Below are 12,195 nucleotides of genomic sequence, written 5' to 3'. Positions count from 1 at the left end.
ATCTCAAAACAGCCACCCCAAAACACCTTCGCAAAACAGCTTCGCAAAACACCTCCTCAAAACAGCCATCTCAAAACAGCCATCTCAAAACAGACGTCTCAAAACAGCCACCCCAAAACACCTCCTGCGGACAAAACGCACAGGGGTAAATTAAACCTCTAGGGGCGGAGGCACAACCTACTAACTCCCCAAAATCGTATAAAAAGACTCACCTGTCGGAGGTCGAGAAGCCACGTATGCGGCCAACGTACGATGACGTCGATGCCACGACGCTGGGACAAAATGGCGGAGCAACGTGTCCACGCCACGGACACCAAAACCACACCTATTCGGAACAAATCGCACATTAGAATCCTGACCGCAAACACTAACACTCACGAGTCACGACAGATGACAGAAATGTATAACTTACTTACCAGAATAAAAATTTACGAAGATTTGGCGGCGCGTGCGACGGAGTTGCGGGCCACCGGTCACACGCTTATAAACCGCCTAAAAGAAAAACAATGACAACATATATCGACACTGATAATTACGATTAAAATGCTAAGTATAACGCATTATAAAGACAAATTCTCACCCGAAATTCACACTAAAAATCGAAGGTGTGGACACACCCGCTCGGCGGAGCGCTGTCTGGGGAATGCGGCAGCTCGCAGGCGCAGGACTATATAAATCGCCCAATTCAACGCCTACGTCACGGACAAAGCTAGTACGACCTCAATCGTCCGTTAGATGACGCCGCCGTCGCACACTCAAAATGCAAGTTATTAACAAGTCCAAGGACAGGAGACACCGAAAATTCCCGACGTGTGTTAAATATTGACACCAACATTCTTCAGCAGCTACTTGACAAGGGACTCCAAGATATAGCCTTCCGTATAATATCGGCACACGCCATCTTCCGGCTACTGGTGGAAAGTCGTCGACTGCGGAGCCCAACGATAGCAAGTCGATGCTCACGGACCTTACATCGAACAAGGCGAGATGGCGCTGTGTTCAATACTACAAAAAAAAGCTATAAAACGGATCCCCTGTAACTAATCCGGAGGCTGAAAGAAACGGCACTACAATACCTCCCCACCCAAAAGGATTTCCGAGTGAAAAAAAATAATTAAAAAAATAAAACAAACGAGGAAATCCCAGCTGGCCCTCCAGCTGATCCCTCAAACAAACCAAAACTCAAACCTCAACAAAAATATTCAAGTTTAACTTGAAAGGGAAATAATTTAAAATAAAAAAGTAAAACTATAGCAATGAAAATAAATAAAGGCAAAAAAATGCCATTCAGTACAAACAGTAAAAAGAAAATCCTAGAAATACAAAAAAAAACTTAAAAAGAATAGAAAAAAAAATAAAGGCAAAAATGCCATTGCCGGCAGAGGCCGCACAACTTAAAAACTTGCCAAGACGGCACATAAACCACTCGTGCTCACCATGAGCACAACAACATCTGATAGCATCCAAGAAATTCTTCGCATCCAAAAAATACTTCGCATCCAAGAAATACTTCGCATCCAAGAAATACTTCGCATCCAAGAAATACTTCGCATCCAAGAAATCGCATCAATAGCGCGCATACGAGCGCCAAAAACATGTCGGTAAGCAAGTCGCAATGACTCATTACAACAACAATACGTGTCCGTAGCAATAACTACGTCCACCAACGAACACTAACGGCTTCAAAAGCCATCAGTCACAACCACCACTCCCTCAACATCTTAAAATGGTGGGGAAGTGACCTCACCTTACAATTGGCGAGTGCTCGACCCCAACCATCAACAAACACTAATGACTTCAACAGCCATCAGTCACAACTACCACTCTCTCGACATCTCAAAATGGTGGAGAAGTGACCTCACCTTACAATTGGCGAGTGCTCGACCCCAACCATCAATAAACACTAATGACTCAACAGCCATCAGTCACAACTACCACTCCCTCAACATCTCAAAATGGTGGAGAAGTGACCTCACCTTACAATTGGCGAGTGCTCGACCCCAACCATCAATAAACACTAATGACTTCAACAGCCATCAGTCACAACTACCACTCCCTCAACATCCTAAAACGGCGGGGAAGTGACCTCACCTTACAATTGGCGAGTGCTCGACCCCAACCATCAATAAACACTAACGGCTCAACAGCCATCAGTCACAACTACCACTCCTTCAACATCCTAACACGGCGGGGAAGTGACCTCACCTTACTATTGGTGAGTGCTCGACCCCAACCATCAACAAACCACACGATTAGATACTAATCCCTACCTAACGCGAAACAAAAAAAAGTAATAAAAAAAAATATAAAAAAAACGACCCAACTTGTTGATGGCGGCGCGGCGTGCCGCCGGTGTGGCCGCGCGTCCACCCGCAAGCTGCCAGGAAATAAAGTTATAAAGAGAGAAAAAAAAATAAAAAAGAAATAATAAAAATAACTGGATATGTCGACAGTGGCAGTGTGGGGAACCTAGGGAATGCCCACACGTCCACCGTCAACAATATAATAGGCCACAATTTGCCAGTGGCGGCGCGGCGAGCCCCACAGCGGCCGCGCGTCCACCAGTAAATCGGCTCCTACAACAACTAACCTAAAAGACAACTAACCTAAATGATTCCCCAACGCTGCTGGTGTACCCACACCTTCAAAATGTGAAGATGTATAGTACAAGTGGTGGCCCTGCACCACGAAATAATTCCTCGTAAATTATTTCATCTTTACGTAATAGATGAAATTTAATTGGACGTTCTTCCAATGCCATGTTTAAAAAAAATGAATGACCAATGTACTTTAACAAAGATTTAACTAAGTACTAAGTTTTAAAGAAAAAATAATCAAAGAATATTTTCATTAACTAAATACCTAGGAGAAAATTAAAAATAAATGCAAATAAACAAAATGCAAATGTAAAAAAGTAAGTTATTTGTTAATCTAACAATGTATAAATGTTATTTATATATCGTATTTAATCCAATTCAAAAGATTAGAAATTATCCGGTAATAGAATACAAAACTATTAAGCAAACAATAGCTCAACAATAAAAGATTGTACCACGTAATACTGACGAGCGTATCAAAAAAAACAAAACCAGTTTATTTGCTATAAGCTGCTAAATGGTTCGCTTAAAAAGAATGCAAGATAAACAACAAGCATGTAGGTACTTATGTATAGCCGTGGTTATACAACCAAGAACTATAATATTACTAGATAGCAAGTTAAATGTTTAATTGAAATTAGGCCGAAATGCTTTTATAAATTGTTGCATAATTTGAAAGAATTTACAAATTATAAATAAACCTTGAGGGTATAAAACAAAAATTTAATTCTAAACTCACGCCAAGTTTCATAAAATTTTGAAGAAAAAAGCTGTATAGCAAAGCTAAGCAGTAAACTAGCAACAATAATAATTTACTCAAGAATGTTAAAAATTTGAAGTTAAATTAAAAAAAAAACCTTTGTAGGGTATATAATGTTTTGTTTTTAAAAGCAAATTTGTGATAAAAACAAAAAAGTAAGCTCAAAATTTTAAGAAACAATTAAAGAAGTTTAATAATACAGAAAAATAGCTGCAGCGCAGTTTAATTTTTTTTAACCATGTAATGTTTTAAAATTTAAGGGGATGATGATGATGAAGAAAGTGGATTGATGAAATAAGAAATAAGCAATAACTACGTCCACCAACGAACACTAACGCTCACGAGTCACGACAGATGACAGAAATGTATAACTTACTTACCAGAATAAAAATTTACGAAGATTTGGCGGCGCGTGCGACGGAGTTGCGGGCCACCGGTCACACGCTTATAAACCGCCTAAAAGAAAAACAATGACAACATATATCGACACTGATAATTACGATTAAAATGCTAAGTATAACGCATTATAAAGACAAATTCTCACCCGAAATTCACACTAAAAATCGAAGGTGTGGACACACCCGCTCGGCGGAGCGCTGTCTGGGGAATGCGGCAGCTCGCAGGCGCAGGACTATATAAATCGCCCAATTCAACGCCTACGTCACGGACAAAGCTAGTACGACCTCAATCGTCCGTTAGATGACGCCGCCGTCGCACACTCAAAATGCAAGTTATTAACAAGTCCAAGGACAGGAGACACCGAAAATTCCCGACGTGTGTTAAATATTGACACCAACATTCTTCAGCAGCTACTTGACAAGGGACTCCAAGATATAGCCTTCCGTATAATATCGGCACACGCCATCTTCCGGCTACTGGTGGAAAGTCGTCGACTGCGGAGCCCAACGATAGCAAGTCGATGCTCACGGACCTTACATCGAACAAGGCGAGATGGCGCTGTGTTCAATACTACAAAAAAAAGCTATAAAACGGATCCCCTGTAACTAATCCGGAGGCTGAAAGAAACGGCACTACATTACTCTATGCCCAGAGCACCAAAGTCTCACTTTCCTTTTTTGCTGCAGAAGGCATGAACTACAGACAAATGGGGACCGATAAAGGCTCTCACCCGATACAACGTTTAAGACAACAGGCCTGAGGGTGCCCAGTTGGGCGCGAACCTCGGCTCGGCTCGGTCTGAGAGGAAAAATATTTGAAAGAATTAATCGACCCTAGTGGGTCGATAGCGATAGGCGTTGATTGAGGGAAATCGTCGACAACGCCGGCGGGGTCGGTATCGGTACCAAAGTCTTACTAAATGATTGTGAATTATATTGTGATAATATAACATGGTAGTGCGACAAGGAAGGAAAATAAAAATCGCAGTATTATTTTAACATAAACGACGCATTAAATCAAACAGGCAGGCGGTTCCGATAGCTATTTAGCACGTAACATGGAAGATCGCATTAATCTGTGGTTCATTTCGCTGATTAATAGCACCACTGGGCCGCATTGGAACAGGTTATGAATAAACCATTTGATATCTTGATGCCCTGTTTACATTATAACAAAATAGTTAACGTTAATTTCTGCAGGCCGAGTAACGGCGCGAATAGAGCGATTAAATGTCAAAGCTCGAGTTGTCAAATTTGACAGACGAGTTAAGGTTCCTCTTTCACGCATCGACTTGCCTGCGACTTGAATAAGATAAGTGTCTCGCAATATTTTTTTTTTCATTCCTTACGAAAATAGGTATCTGTTTTTTTTATTTTTGTTGGCTTTTCTATAAGCAATATACAATGATAAAATATTTCCTTTGAACTGCGACATCTTGAAACAATCGCGGATGTCCCAGTAGTCGTGTGTACCAAGGACCTTATTTTATCTCGCATCGCGTCGCGTTTTACGTAACTCTTGATCATAATTTGTAAATAAAAACAAAAATAGTTTATCTTTTTACTCGACTGCAGCGAAGAAAAAGGAAGGGTTATTTGTTTGATCGCTATTTATGTATGTACACGTGTGTATGCACGTCTGTTCCAACCTAACTTCCAAACCACCAGTCAGAATTTAACAAATGAAGTGGCACGAGAAGCGTCTTGATTATTCGGTGGTTATAGGCTTTGTAAAGTCACGTTAAATTCGCGCCACATTGAATTTAGGAGAGAACCTCTAAAATGATTATTTTTCGACTAGTATTGTTTTGGGTGTCAATTCAATTCAATTCTTGATGAATGGCTTCTGTGTGATCACAATTCTGCCAGTATCACGTTTGTAGAAAATACACAATAGGGCAGAAATAAAAATATAATTGAACGAAGATTCGAAAGCTATTTAGGTATGTCCTCTTGCAAGATGTTGAGCGTGCTCGTCATTGACAGGCAAGTAGCTGTCATCTGTTGACATCCATAGAGATTGATGCCCTATAACAACAAAAAAGACATTCACATTTTACATTAAACATTCCAACAAAGACAAAATACAACTGTTTTGGGTGTCAAATGAAAAGACTCAATTTGCACATTTCAAACATGTACCTACATTAAGAAGAAAAGTGAAAACAATTTTTAATCATCGTTTTTGTATATTGTTTGAATTTATAAAACCTAATATCTAGGTTCTTCAAATAATTACATAAACCTATTTAAGGTTCAATTATGGTTCGCGTAGTTGCGTGCGTCAATGATATGCTGTAAGTACCTATTTTAAAATTAAAGAGAGTTGATTATACATATGTTAGACAAATTGAATTGTTAAGTAGTTAAATTGTTGTACTTATAAATAGGAGTCAGTGGCCAACTTTCGTTAGAAATCTAAAACAAACGAACATGAAGGTTTCGATTTGTGTAGTATTTCTCGCGTTGGTTACCGCAGTGTCCTGTCTTGACAAACCACATTACGACTTGAAAGATGCTGAAGCATTATTTGAGAAGTTCATAAAAGATTATGGTAGGCATTACCACAATGAATTTGAAAAACAGGAACACTTCAAAGCATTCAAGAACAGTTTAGAAATTATAAACAAAAGTAATGCAGCGAATTCTACTGCTGTGTTTGACATCTCGAAATTTTCAGACTATACACCCGAACAAAGAAAACATCTATACGGTTTTCTCAATCACGTAAGTACATTTTTAACCCCCGACGCAAAAACAACGGGGTGTTATAAGTTTGACGTGTCTGTGTGTGTAAATGTGTATGTGTCTGTCTGTGGCATCGTAGCTCCCAAACGAATGATCCGATTTTAATGCGTTTTTTTTGTTTGAAAGGTATATCAGTCGAGAGTGCTCTTAGCTATGTTTGGTGGAAATCGGTTTAGGTCTTCAAGGTCATCTGGTCGTTGGTTAGGTGTGATAGGAAAGTTACACGCTCAGTTTGCTTGCAAGCATATGTGGGATCTGACATTTGAAACACTAATGTCTTTTGGATCCACTGAGCTGGTCTGCTGTTAGGGCTCGAAGATAGGAGACGTAACCCTGGACTGCCTTTTAGTAAACCCATCGAGTTTGGGCTCGTTGAATTTGTCTTGACTGGTTCTCATCATGTTTCTAATTGACGAGGATCAGATGCTGGAAATGGGATGTGGCGGATGAAACCCTGATTCATCTACAACACGTAAAACCGAGGTAGTAACAACAATATTGTCATTGTTCAAATCGTTTGATGATTCTCATAACTTCTGAGTATTTCTGTCAGTATTCGTATGAATGTCAGTTTGGAGTTCGTTTACGTAAAAAACAAAATGGCAAGAAAAATAAAAGAAATTATGCTTCCGACATAAAGGTGGCACAAAGTCCCGATTAGATAGTCTGACATGCTTTAGTTGGTACTTACGTATTGTTAAAAGTTATTTTTTGCTTTTTTAGGGTTTAGCATTTGTAATCTTTTGTCATAATAATTGCGTACTTTTTTTGGTCGGGGGTTTATTTAAATTTTTAATTATTTTTTTCTTGTCTGTGTTCATTTTAAATCTTGTAACATATTTTATCTTTTTTTCAGCACCATAAGAAAAATGACCACTAGAAGCGAATCTTTCAGATGATATTATTGTACCATCTTCATTATAATATCTGTTGTGTTCCAAATTATTATACATAATATTATGACTTAAAGAGACAAAAATATATTATGTTTTATTTATATTTTCTCTTTATTTAAGACATACTGCCGTTGTTGGTTATTCCACTAAAGTAGATCCACAGTCTACAAATAAATCTTGAACTCACACTTTCCAGGCCATGTTCCCCAAAAAATACATAGATGGCACTGTACAGTCATGAGCAATATAATGTACCCACTTTAGGACTCTGTCGCACTAACATATTTCACATTAAGTGAGACTTACAGTTCAATTTGTCAAAAAAGTTAATGTGACATGGTACCAAAGTGTATACATATTAATGCTCGTGACCGTACAATGTTACCTTCGTTTAACCTTCTAATTTCATGAATATCAGACATGCATCTTTTATCTTTGTTTCATATGATTTGATGACCTTTATATTGCACCCAGGAACAACCCATCTTCCACCCATTATTATTCTGATCAAAATAAAGAGAAGCACCATTGGTAGCAAATCTGATTCAAACATCATGCAACAATTATTTTTAAATATTCTTCTATTATTACATTATATATCCTGGACGTGTCCTGGAAATTCCCTTATTTGAAAAACAAGGCAATTGCAGTTGGTATAAAACCTCCTTGTGTTAGGGTTCGTAATGTTTATTTTATTATTTAATTATTATTAGATTATAACAGCCTCCGTGGTCTAGTGGTTAGAGCGTAAGGCTCATGATCTGGAGGTCCGGGTTCGATTCCCGATGGGGACATTGTCGAAATCACTTTGTGAGACTGTCCTTTGTTTGGTAAGGACTTTTCAGGCTTGAATCACCTGATTGTCCGAAAAAGTAAGATGATTCCGTGCTTCGGAGGGCAGGTTAAGCCGTTGGTCCCGGCTATTAGCCGTAAAAAACACCTCCACCAACCTGCATTGGAGCAGCGTGGTGGAGTATGCTCCATACCCCCTCCGGTTGATTGACGGGAGGTCTGTGCCCAGCAGTGGGACGTATATAGGCTGTTTACGTATTAGATTATATAACTTATGAAATAACAGATGGAATTAAGTCGTGAATCTGTGTCACGACTTTATTATTTTTAATTTGGAACTGGCATATTATTTCATTTGTTTTTATTTTGATTTCTTCTTTTTCGAACGGGAACGTTTTCCCGCCTTTTTAAAAAAATCGGTGACGAGAATTTTGTTCGGTTGCGGTAATCTGCTATGAAGAGTTGGAGAGTTAACATTGTTTATGAAAATCTAACATTAGTCAAGAGAATTGCTGAATTGTTTGATTACGACGAACACCCTACCTGAGAGCAGTAGTTTTATCACACTTGCTACAAAATTATTCGCACGGGCTATGCCCTGGTCATTTTAAAAATATAAACTTTTACCGCTAGATGGACTAGTCCAGACGGCTCTTTGGAAGCATTCTACCTAGTGAGGGTTTTACCAATGGCGGATTAGTGTCCCGCGTTCGTTAGTGTTTACCAACGGGTTTTCAATAACACTACATCTACGCAATCCACGTTATTAATTACTTTGGTGTTTGCAGTATTGTCCCTATCAGATAAGTATGAATAATGACGAAATAATGATTCTCAATATATTTATTTTACGTGATATTTCACGCATATTTACACAAACTTATGCAAAACTGACTAAATCTTATTATTTCAATAGTTTCGTCAAGGATACGGTGCATTTTAAAATGAAAAACTATAAATTACAGAGCTGTCAGATTTGCTATAAATTGAAGCCGGAGGGAAATTTTCGGTAGAATTCTAAAGCAAATGGACATGAAGGTTGTCATTTGTGTAGTATTTCTCGCGCTGGTGGCCGCAGTGTCTTGTATTGACAATCAAGATGACGACCTCAGAGACGACAAAGAATTATTTGAGAAATTCATAAAAGAATACGGCCGGCATTATCTTGACGCAGCAGATAAACAGAAACATTTTGAAGCATTCCAGAATAGTTTGAGAATAATTCTCGATCTCAGTAAAGCGGCCAATCCTAATGCTATATTTGACATGAGTTATCTAGCAGACTACACTATTGACGAAATAAAAAAACGATATGGTGAACATGTAAGTAACATTTTCGTAAGGTGGCCCGATAAAAAGAAAAAAAAAATCTTTAATTTAAACAATTTCATCAAGCATCAAATTATTTTTCATATCGTCACTGGAAAGGCAAAATTACATAAGCGCTAAAATATCCTAAAATAGCAGTTGATGTTATAATTATGTACTGCTAGATACAGAAAATTAAAAACAATGTAATCTTACGTTGACGTCATCCAAATTAAACATATTGGCAAAAAGTTATGATAAAAAAACTAAAAAAAATATACTACAAACGGCTTTTTCTCAAAATGGCATTTTGGTGCTTACGTAATTTTGCATTTTGAGTGACAATATGCAAACTAGTTTATGTACATATTGACATCGATCTATTTACGTGTTCGTTAACAAAAGTCACAGACGTAGTTCTAAAACTCTTGAGTTTATAATATAGAGGTAATTGCATTACATAGTCGAATTGGCATTGCTTGTAATGTCTATGTGAATTGTGAATAAATAAATAAGTAAAAAATAAAATAAATGTGAAGAATAAGAGTGTAGTGAGGTTCTACTATTACTTACAGTATTACTTAAATAATATTTATTTTTCAGGTAAAAGTGGACTAAGGGCGAACCTTTTGAATGACGTATCATTTGATGGTGATTTTATATTTTGCTTATTATGCTTCAAATTATATTTACATTTACACGTTAAAAATCTTTCATTGAATATAATTTTCTAAGCATAATAGACGGTTGTTTTAGATTTCTGCTTAAAATTGACGTGTGTTCCATAAATTTTATGCCTGTTGTTACCCGTCCCTTTCTTTGCCAGCGGATAAGAAAATGACAGGTATAACTTAAAATAAAATTAGATGGCGTCTGCAGGAATTAGCAACATTGAGTGATTAAATACAAAAATAACGCCCTAGTATCCATATCTGGGTGGGTAGAACCACAAGTAAATTAGTCAAAATGATACCTTTTCGTTCCCAGATACATAGATACCTATTAAAAACTGTACAGTGCGGTGACAGATTCAGAACACATCGTAATTATCATGGAGAAACTTGTTTTCGCTCTAAATCGTGCTTGATTTAAAAATATATTTTTATCAATTAAATACATGTTTTCTACGTTTTTCATTGACTTGGCCGGGAATCAAATCGGCTTATAATACAAGAAGCAAACGACCTTCTAGTATATTTCGGTAATTATCTCAATGAGATTGAAAAATAAAAGCAGGTACTTCTTTTTAAGATTTTTATTCAATATAATTAGAATCTCCACCAACCCGCATTGGAGCAGCGTGGTGGAGTATGCTCCATACCCCCTCCGGTTGATTGAGGGGAGGCCTGTGCCCAGCTGTGGGACGTATATAGGCTGTTTATGTTTATGTTAATTAGAATACAATGACCACGAACTACTTAACAGTACCGATTTTTGGGAAAAAAAAAACTCTTGTGCACTTTGTTTAGAAGTGTAACATAGTGTCGGCTCTAGTCGTTTTAGCTTTGCTTGCATGAATGGCATATATTTAGAATTTAGAAGAATAAGTCACAGGTACTTACAAAAATACACTTCTCATCAAAAAAATCGAAACACTTCCGTTTTCATTGTTTCTGTCCGAATTTAACACAAAAAAGAATTCATACGATGAAAAAAAATACATAAATGTATAGCTGGCAGTTTGGCCATTACAGTAATAAGCGAAAATTCTAAATTCAAAATTAGAATTTCAGTTGTTTATCTTATAAACGAAATGAATCACTGTTTTGAGACAAATGTGTGTTTAGGGTTGGAGTACATTTAGCGTTTAAAAACTAAAAATTGGCGCCTATCCTTAAACTTTTTGTTTTTTATTTAAATACTGTGACTTTGGGACGTCTGAAAAAAGGTTTTTTTTCTAAAACGTATGGATACTTCGCCCACAGAAGCCGCCCAAGTTGTGGCATTGCTGGATTCTGGCCTTAGTCAGCGTGTTGTGGCTGCAAGACTGCATCTAAGCCTGTCATCTGTTCATAGAGTCTATAAACGTTATCGGGAGACTGGTTTGTTCACGCGCCGTTCAGGATCTGGCAGGAATCGGGTCACTTCTGAGCGAGATGATCGATTTATTGTAACAACTTCTTTAAGAAATCGACGCCTTAACGCTTTTCAACTGCAGCAGCGGCTTCGTGTTGTACGAAGGGTGGCTGTAAGTGACTCTACAATTAGAAGAAGGTTGAAGGATCGTGGACTGGTACCGCATAAGCCAGCAAATGGGCCGAAATTAACTGCAGACCATCGAAGAGCGCGCCTTAACTTTGCACGTGAGCACCTAAATTGGTCATACCTACAGTGGAGCAAAGTTCTCTTTTCTGATGAGTGTAAAATTATGCTGTATGGTAACGACGGAAGGAACAAGGTCTACAGAAGAGACGGAGAACGCTATGCACAATGCTGCATTGAAGAAAAGGTCAGCTATGGTGGCGGTTCGTGGACGGTTTGGGGAGGAATCAGCGCCGACGGTAAGACAGAGCTTGCTTTCGTGTCTGGGCCACGTCTGCCTGCACTAAACTGTCATCGGTACGTCGAAGAGTGTCTCGAGCCTCATGTGATGCCCTATGCACATTTTATTGGCAACGGCTTCATATTCATGCACGACAATGCTAGGGCTCACACCGCGGGCGTCGTACGAGATTATCTTAACGAAGTCGATATCT

The sequence above is a fragment of the Pectinophora gossypiella genome, chromosome 8 (assembly GCF_024362695.1).
Source record: "Pectinophora gossypiella chromosome 8, ilPecGoss1.1, whole genome shotgun sequence".
NCBI lineage: Eukaryota > Metazoa > Arthropoda > Insecta > Lepidoptera > Gelechiidae > Pectinophora > Pectinophora gossypiella.
Note: the sequence above shows the minus strand (reverse complement) of the source record.